Below are 10,465 nucleotides of genomic sequence, written 5' to 3' on the forward strand. Positions count from 1 at the left end.
CTTCAGTCTGCATTTGCTTTGGAGTTACTAATTCTCCTTTTCCAGGGAATTGCTAACTCTCCTGTTGCAGCACATCCCTTACCAGGTCTGAAATGTTGGCCACTCACTGAAGAATTCTACCCTGCTGAGAATTGCCATCAGGGTTTCTTCTGTTGGGTTGTGAAATCTTCAGCTCTTCTCAGCTACTGACTGTGTTGTGAGTTAAAGCTGAGTCTGAAAATCTCACACTGCTACTCACGAGCAATCAAAATCAACTCCACACCTTGGCCTAAATGTTGTACAGAGATACCAGCTCCTGACACTGTGCTTTTCATGATGAAGATTGCTGTCACCATCCTCCTTAAGTGTAGGAAACTACACAGCCTGATTGATTTAGTGTGGTAGAGAAAAACAACTCCCTGTTCTAACTAGACGAGATTTATAACTAACAAGCGGTAGTTTATCGCATGTTAGCAAGTTGCAAGTTACAGTGATACAATTGTTACTTTGAAGAGGTCCAGATCTTACATTCCTTCCAGATCCTAGACTGTTCTTCCCACAAGAGTGTGGTAGAGAAAAACAACTCCCTGTTCTAACTAGAAGAGATTTATAACTAACAAGCGGTAGTTTATCGCATGTTAGCAAGTTGCAAGTTACAATGATACAATTGTTACTTTGAAGAGGTCCAGATCTTACGTTACATTCCTTCCAGATCCTAGACTGTTCTTCCCTCAAGTCCATAATCATAGAATCCCCACAGTGTGGAAACAGGCCATTCTGCCCATATAGTCCACATTAACCCTCCAAAGAGCACCCCATCCAGACCCAATCCAGACCCTTAACCTATCCCTGTACACCTGCATTTCCCATGTCTAATCCACCTAGACTGCACATCTTTGGACTGCAGGAAGAAACCCGACCAGACACATGGAGAATATGCAAATTCCACACAGACAGTCACTGAGGTTGGAATCGAATCTGCTCCCTGGCCCTGTGAGGCAGCGGTGCTGACCACTGAGCCATTGTGCTGCCCAGTTTATTGTACTCCTCAGTATTAATCATTTCAGATTCTTTCAGGCCTCTATATCATACATTCATTTCAACTCCAGAAACTTCAGCCCAAAACTCATGGTGTCGTGGGATTGGTGAGGAGCTGTCACCCATAATATTCTTATGGCACTCTTGCACCCCATGACACACAACACATACATCAGAAAAGACTTTGCACCATTTAGATCATTTAGGACTGAGACAAGGAAAAACTACTTCACTCAAAGTGTTGTGAACGTGTGGAATTCTTGACTCCAGAGGTTTGTGGGTACATCATTGTTGAAAACATACTAAGATTGGGTTAGACAGAAGCACAGCATAATAGAAATAGGGTTAATGTTTTAAGTTTGTCACTTTTTTTTCTCGCTTCACACACGCTGCCAGACCTGTTGAGTCTTTTCCAGCATTTTCTTTTTTAATTAATGTCCAATGACTTTGCAAACTGAGCCATCCGGAAACCCAGAAGACTCTAAAGGAAAGTTGGCAATCAGAAATTTGTGGGAGATGTCGAGTTAAATTAGATATGAATTGTGGTTATACTGGAGATGGAAGCAAAGTCAGCTATGCATAGTTTAAGTAGAGACTGAACTGTAGGAGGGGCGCAGAGTACATTTTAATTTAGTTCAGCAAATTAATTTTAATTCTTTGCAAATTAACCCTATCCATTTGAGTGTCTCAAATTTGTGGGTGTTTAATTGGTCTTGCAGAACTAAATGCAGGATGAGAAAATTAATTAAAACTCCACAGAAGGTTTACTTATCTTGCCTGAGTGCATACAATCTTGCCTGCATGTTTGTTGACATTTCACACCAATCTGAAACACGAAACACTTTTAGGTTAGAACAATAGTGGATAAAACAAATAGTTAAAATCGGCAAACAGGAATAAGCAAAAAGTCTGTCAGCTTTGTTAGAGAAAACACGGGTCAATGATTTGGGTGCAGACCTCTCTTTAGAACTCAGATGTGAGTTCTTGCAATCGATTTAAACCTTGAATGTTCAACTGTAAAATGGCCAATATCAGCTCAGACACCCATTATATACCAATCCTTTTCATTTATTTCAACAGCATAACTTGAGCAGAAAATCCAGGTGCATGACTGTTTCTCTCTTCTTCCTCTCTTTTAACATTTGACATGCTTTTCAAGATTGAAGGAACAGTATTCATTTTTAAAAGTTTAGTCACAAATTCATTATTCAGTTTCTATTCAAATCATCTCATAAGCAATAAAACCAAAATATTCAAAGCTGTGAACAGACAAGAGCTACAAAAGTGAGTAATCAATATAATCTGCCACTTCTGAAGTGTAGCTCTGTCTTTCTCTCTCTCTCTCTCTCGCTCCCACTCACACAGACATGCACACTCTTCTGAAATTTGTCGTTGAAGTTCTCTTCAAGCGACTTTGATAATGCTGGCATCTGAGTTTGGTTACTGAGGAAAAGTGAGAAGTTGTATTAGCAAAACATGCTCAGACTGCAGAATCAGTGTTCACCCATTGCAATAAAACCTCAAGCGCAAATATCTCAAGTTCAAACCTCAACTTTCACCAAAGGGCAGCTATTCAGGTAAATGATTCTTTAATGAAGCTATTAAATGACATAGGAGAAAATTAATTAGTATGGTTACCTTGAGCTATTGTGAAACATGCATCTATTTAATGCTTTTGATTTCTTCACACTTAAGTTGGACATTAGAAATAACAGTCTCTGAGGGGACAAAAATGGATCTCAACACATTTTCCAAAATGCTGATGTTGAGCAATTCAATCAGTTTCACTTTTCTCTGTTTCCTTGAATTATTTCCACTGTTATGTGCTCCAAATTTGTCATGATTTGGAGATGTTGGTGTTGGACTGGGGGGTACAAAGTTAAAAACCACACAATACCAGGTTATAGTCCAACAGGTTTAATTGGAAGCACTAGCTTTCGGAGCACCACTCCTTCATCAGTGTTCGTCATGTGTTGCACAACCATGGATGATGAACACTGATGAAGGAGCGGCGCTCAGAAAGCTAGTGCTTCCAATTAAACCTGTTGGACTATAACCTGGTGTTGTGTGGTTTTTAACTTTATTCAAATTTGTCATTCTTCATTGGTTATCTTCATACATCTTTAGCAATACAACTGATGATTTTCATTGCTTTCTGTTTATATGTTGCTTACCATTTCTAATACTCTTACTGGGTATGTGGCAGGCACTGAATATCTCTAACAGGAGAGAATCTAATAATCTTCTCTTGGCAACAATTTAACAACATTACCATTGCAGAATCCCTCATTGTCAATAACATTGTTCAGAAACTGAATTGGACTAATGATATAAATACTGTGGCTGCAATAGCAGGTCAGAGGTTAGAAATTCTGTCATGAACAAATTACCACTTGACTTCCTAAAGTCTATCCTTCACCTAAAAGTCACCAGTCATGACTATGCCATTTCTATTGATAATTTAACCCAAACTATTTGTTTGACACCCAAGCCACCATCTTAAACAATCATGCCCTCCTCCACAGTGTGTATCGAATACAAGATGCACTGCAGTAACTTGCACAGCACCTTCCAAATCCACAACTTCCACCACCTAGAACCGTTGGGGGAGCAAATGTATGGATCTCCACCATCTGCAAGTTCCCTTCCAAGCCATTCACCATCCTGACCTACACCTATAATACTGTTCCTTCATTGTCTGGGCCAAATCGTACAACTCCCTTCTTTACAACATTGTCAGCATACTCATGCTCTTCAAAATGGCGGCTCACCGCTACCTTCTTCAGGGCAGTGGGGATGGGCAATGAACACTGCTTCAGCTAGCACCATGAACATCCTGTGAAAGAACTTTTAAAAGAATGACTTCAAACCCGATTTGCTGTTATTTCAATCAATAAAACCTGATTGCCCTCTTATGACTGAATAGGAAAAGTGTCACACAAAAGGAAGTTTGCAAATGCAACAATTCCAATTTGTTATTAATTGGTTACCCATTGAATTCAAGAAGACCAGACCAACTGCAATCTTAAAATGAATGGGAGAGAATAAAGAGTCCTTGCAATAAAGAAAACACTGCACTGCTTCAATGAACATTAGACCTCCTAAGGTACTTTGCAATCAATGAAATGCTTTTGATTTGTAGTTACTGTTTTAACGTAGAGAGAAACATGGCAACCAATTTGCGTCTGGCAAAGTCCTATAAACACCAATGTTCCCTTTAAAATTAAATGACAGAGTAACGAGTTCTATCAATGTTGGCTGTGGAATAAATATTGGTCAAGACATCTTTTGTGGCGCTTTGTAGGAGATTTTATTTCCACCTACAAGGTATGATAGGTCTTTACATTTTAAAGTCTCACTCAAAAGATAACACCTCAGTTTTACACTGAAATGTCAGTCTGGTTTACGTGCGAAAGAATTGGAACTTGAACCCACTACTTTATGACTCAGAGGCAAGTGTGATACAGCTGAGCTAAGGCTGATATTTATAATGGAAGGAGCCTCTGTAAACATGTCATACTGTCCCACCTGTCATCTTGAACAATGTACCTTAAAAAAGCTGCACAATTTTCAAAGATTTGAAAACCTACAATGCTTTCAGAGATAATTTGATGAAACAGGTACGGTTTGAACAAAGTTGGCTTTATGAATATAAACGTCCACGTACAGAATTGGTCTGCTCTACCATTTAGCAGGTAAACACTAGAAATTGCTGTCATAGATAATTCAGCTTGTATTCAAGCTGTGATTTTTTTTTTTGGAAAATAATTTAAATGTAAATTATCTTTTCACTCCGATGTAATCATTCTGTGTTTTGCCATATAATTTGAAGATCCATTTGGGTAAAAATAGAACACAGCCCTTTAAACCTGCAGATAGAAAAGATCAGACATGCCAGAAGGACAGCATGAAACCATTTGGAGAGACAGTCCGTGATATCTATTAATTTTGGCAAACTGTCATCCACCTGCTTCTTGCCATCCCTAAAGTTGCTATAAATTGAAATGATTTACAAAGTCAAAGAACTGATTTAGATTTTCAAGCTCATACATATTTAATAAACTCAGTATTTTGCACTCAAGACAATAATGATGTTTAATTCTTGCTTTGCACCTGCTGAAAAATAATGTTGTACCTTTTCGGTGTGTGATCTTATAAAGAGAATGACTAACAATATTAGACCTGATCTTCTTTCTTCCTTTTGGGTTGCAAAGCTGAAACTTCAAAAGCCATCATGCACCCTTTTCAATTACACTTTGCAAAACTCTTTTCATGTTGTATATAAACTGACTACAGAAACAATATATAGCGTATTGTAATATACTGATTAAAATAACATTTTTTAACTTCAGCAACACTGTTTACTTTCTGCGTTCAGCAAATTAATCAGAGCTCTAAGCCACAACAACCCATGGCTTTCAAAGATGCATTCAATGTTCTTAATGCTTGTTATATAATTAAGGGTTCAGAATGGAATAATTGTGCTTCCTTTGTGACTTATTGTGAAACTGACCACAAGCAGCTATTCCATTTATTAAGCTTGAGTAATTTTAAATTAAAAAGATGAAGTGTAGCGCCTGCATGTTGAGAGAATCCTTTATATGATAAGAACTTGTTTTATAAATCTGGAGCTGGAACTGCTACAATGATTTTTTTTAGTGTCAAAATGTTTTGTGGGTTTAAATCAATTACTGGAAGCTACATTTGCCAGACTATTCAGAAATTATGCACTTTTAGAAAATTCCAAATAAATCTTTGCAAATTGAAGCATTTGTTTTCAAATCATCAATAAGCAGAGAGTTACAGGGATGTCTCATTTCACATGGACCTATCTATAATTTCAGCTAAGCTTTGGAGAGATTACAACTTAATGTTAGCATCAAGCAATAGTTTGCTTTTAATTTAGCATCAAACCTTCTCATTTTATAGGTCCGATACAGAATGTAAGTCCATGATTCTATCTTATCAAAGCTCCTTTTCTTCAACCACAGAACAAGGCCCTGTACCATGGCACTCAGGTTTGTGATTTGCAATTTCCACACTGGTCTGTTTTGAATGAAATAACTAATTTTGTGGGAGTGAGTACCGAATACAGGAGAAGTTTATACAATCGGCTATTAGCAATTGGATGAAGGCTGTCTAAGTTCACTTAATGGGGGTACCATGCAGTTAATCAATGTTGGTAACTTTCATCCCATCAAGCCCAGGTCTCAGTGTTAGAAGCCCCAGGTGTCATTACAAGATGGTGGTCACTCATGGAAATAGAAACAAAGAACCGTAGAAATGACACAGCAAAGAAGGGGAGCATTTGGCCCAACATGTCCATGTGGACCCAAATAAACTCTGATGCCCCCTTTTCTAACCTGATGCTTCTGCACATGGCCATAGCCATGCAGCCTATAGCACTCAAGGTACAGATCCATGTACTTTTTAAAAGAGTGTATGGTCTCTGTCTCCACCATCAACTCAGGCAGTGAATTCCAGACACCCACCACGCTCTGCGTAAAAGGGTTTTTCCTCATGTTCTGTCTAATCCTTCTGCCATTTAGCTTGAATCTATGACCCCTGGTTTTGAACTCTCTGCCAAGGGAAACAGGTCCATGCTGTCCACTCCAATTGGGTAAACCTCAATCATGTCGCTCCCTCAGCCTTCTCTGTTCCAAGGAAAACAATCCCAACCTCTCCAATCTCTCCTCGTACATACAATACTCCAGCCCTGGCACATTCCAATAAATCTTCTCTACGCTCTCTCCAGAGCAATTGCATCCTTTCGGTAATGTGGTGACCAGAACTGCACACAATATTTCAGTTATAGCCTCACCTGCTTACATATTTTTATCATTACATCCCTACAAATGATTTGAGATTTCTTTGTTCTAAACAGGGATGATCTCTGTCACACTGAAGGTAATAGGCACCAGGGTAATTTCAACTTTCTTCTGCATAATGACCATTCTCTGTGTACACCATTCATAGTCCAATGAGATTGCAAGTCTCATGGTAATGTTTCTTAACGTCTCTAGTCTTCTTCAGGATAAGAATATCCACAACAGGAGAGAGAGTACTCGGAATGCCTGAATGTCTGGTCCTCACCATGTTCAAAGAGCAGGCTGCTGAGCTCGCCAGAGAGAACATGTGCAGAAGCACAGATTGCATCTAGTGCATTATAAGCCACCAAACAGCTTCTGACATCTGTACATCAAGCCACCACTGGACTTAAATTCATCCTTTGGTACTGGAAGTGCCTCCTGACCTTGGCACTTCTTTATGTTTATTTTTCCAGCATCTGGATCAAAACTGTGGGACTGTGGAAGATGCACAACAGTCAATTCCCAAAACATCTTGTTCCAAATCCCATCCTGAGCAGCTCTGAGGAGGAGCAGCTGGGATACAGAGGAAACACTCGCAAGGCATTTATTATCCCCATTCCTGACCACTGCAGGGACTTCCACTTGGGTGTGTAATGTCTCCAGAATGGGCTCAGGGTCATTTTCTGTTTAGCAGTTCATAGGAACAAAGGGTTGAGGTCTCCAATGTTTGGTGGACTACTCCTGCTGAGTTCACATACCGGTGATATGCCTCTGGACTTGGCCATTCTTATGAACATGTGAATTATAAGGAGAAGGAGTCCATTCAGATCCTTGAGCCTGCTCTGCCATTCCGTAAGATCATGGCTGATCTCATTGTAACCTCAAATCTGTTTTCTAGCCCCGATAACCTTTCACATTCTTAGCTAGAATCTAACAACCTCTGCCTCAACAATATTGAAGGACACTGCTTTTGCCATCTTTTCAGGAAGGGAGTTCCAAAGACTCACGAGCCTCTGAGAGAAAAATAATTCTCCTCATCTATGATTCAAGGGGGTAATCTCTGATTTTAAACAGTGACCCTAGCTCCACTCTCTCCAATAAGAGAAAACCTCCTCTACACATTTACACTGTCAAGACCCCTCAGGATCCTTTATGTTTCAGTCAAATCACCCTTTTTAATTTTTGAAACTCCAGCAGGTATGTGGGCTGGCATGGTGGTTCAGTGATTAGCACTGCTGCCTCACAGTGCCAGGGACCCGGGTTCGATTCCAGCCTCAGGTGACTGTCTGTGTGAAGTTTGCACATTCTCCCCATGTCTGTGTGGGTTTCGTCCAGGTGCTATGGTTTCCTCCCACAATCCAAAGATGCGTATAGGTGAATTGGCCATGCTAGATTGCCCACAGTGTTCAGGGATGTGTAGGTTAGATGCATGAGTTAGGAGTAAATGTAGAGTAATGGGGATTAGGTTTGGATGGGATACTCTTTGGAAGGTTGATGTGGACTTAGAGTCATAGAGATATACAGCATGGAAACAGACCCTTTGGTCCATGCCAACCAGATATCCCAACCCAATCTAGTCCCACCCGGCCCATATCCCTCCAAACCTATCCTATTCATATACCCATCCAGATGCCTTTTAAATGTTGCAATTGTACCAGCCTCCACCACTTCCTCTGGCAGCTTATTCCATACATGTACCACACTCTGTGTGAAAAAGTTGCCTCTTAGGTCTCATTTATATCTTTCCCCTCTCACCCTAAACCTATGCCCTCTAGGTCTGGACTCCCCGCCCCAGGGAAAAGACTTTGTCCATTTACCCTATCCATGGGCCTCATGATTTTATAGGAGAAAGTAAGGACTGCAGATGCTGGAGATCAGTTTTTTTTTGTTTTTTTTTGTAGAGGGAGGAAGAGAGCTTCTTCAAGGAAGGCATCCTTGTAAGAGGATTCGCAGTAGGTTGAAGTCTTTGAGGAGAATTTTTTTTTGTAGAGGGAGGTTTTTTTTTGTAGAGGGAGGGCCTGAAGAAGGGCTTATGCCCGAAACGTCGATAATTCCTGAAGAAAGGCTTATGTCCGAAACGTCAATTCTCCTGTTCCCTGGATGCTGCCTGACCTGCTGCGCTTTTCCAGCAACACATTTTCAGCTCATGATTTTATAAACCTCTATAAGCTCAGCCTTCAGCTTCCAACACTCCAGAGAAAACAGCCCCAGCCCCTATACCTCAAATCCTCCAACCCTGGCAACGTCTTTATAAATCTTTTCTGAATCCTTTCAAATTTCACAACATCCTTCCGATAGGAAGGAGACCAGAATTGCTTGCAATATTTCAACATTGGCCTAACCAATGTCCTTTACAGCCGGAATGAAGGCTTTCCATTTTCAAGCCATCCCTTTACCTTGAACATCTGCCCCCACTCAAATTTTGAAAGTTCTTGCCTAATACCATCAAAATTGGCCTTCCTCCCATTTAGAACTTTATCTTTTAGATCCAGTGTATCCCTTTACATTATTATTTTAAAACTAATAGAATCATGGTCACTGGCCCCAAAGTGCTCCTCCTCTGACATCTGAAGTGCATATACTTTAATGCAAGGAGTATAGTGGGTAAGGCAAATGAACTTAGGGCTTGGATTGGTGCCTGGGGGTATAACATTATTACAATCACAGAGACTTGGTTGAAGGGAGGGTATGATTGGCAACTAAATGTTCCAGGATATAGATGCTTCAGACAGGACAGGGAGGGAAGTAAAAGTGGGGGTGGAGTTGCATTGCTGGTCAGGGATGATATCACAGCTGTGCTAAAGGAGGACACTATGGAGGGCTTGAGTAGTGAGGCATTATGGGTGGAGCTGTATTACAGGTAGAAGAACAAATAGGAAAACAGATTATGGAAGGCAACAGTGTGGTGGTGATGGGAGGTTTTAGTTTTCCCAACTTTGATTAGATTAGATTAGATTACTTTACAGTGTGGAAAAAGGCCCTTCGGCCCAACAAGTCCACACCGACCCGCCGAAGCGCAAACCACCCATACCCCTACATTTACCCCTTGCCCAATTTAGCATGGCCAATTCACCTGACCTGCACATCTTTGGACTGTGGGAGGAAACCGGAGCACCCGGAGGAAACCCACGCAGACACAGGGAGAATGTGCAAACTCCACACAGTCTGAGGCGGGAATTGAACCCGGGTCTCTGGCAATGTGAGGCAGCAGTGCTAACCACTGTGCCACCATGCCGCCCACTGATACACTTAGTATCAGAGGTCTTGATGGGGTAGAATTTGTAAGAAGCATCCAGGAGAGTTTTCTAGAGCAGTATGTCAATAGTCCGACGAGGGAAGGGGCCATATTGGACCTGGTACTGGGGAACGAGCCGGGACTGGTGGTAGAAGTTGCAGTAGGGGATTTCTTTGGGAACAGTGACCACAATTCTGTAAGTTTTAGAATACTCATAGATAAAGAAGACAGTGGTCCTAAGGGAAGAGTACTAAACTGGGCCAAGGCCAATTATATCAAAATTAGGCAGGAGCTGGGAAATGTGGATTGGACACGGCTATTTGAAGGGAAGTCCACATTTGATATGTGGGAGTCTTTCAAAGATAGGTTAAAGATAGTGCAGGATAGGCATGTCCTGTTGAAA

The sequence above is a fragment of the Chiloscyllium plagiosum genome, chromosome 11 (genome assembly GCF_004010195.1).
Source record: "Chiloscyllium plagiosum isolate BGI_BamShark_2017 chromosome 11, ASM401019v2, whole genome shotgun sequence".
In the NCBI taxonomy this organism is placed as follows: domain Eukaryota; kingdom Metazoa; phylum Chordata; class Chondrichthyes; order Orectolobiformes; family Hemiscylliidae; genus Chiloscyllium; species Chiloscyllium plagiosum.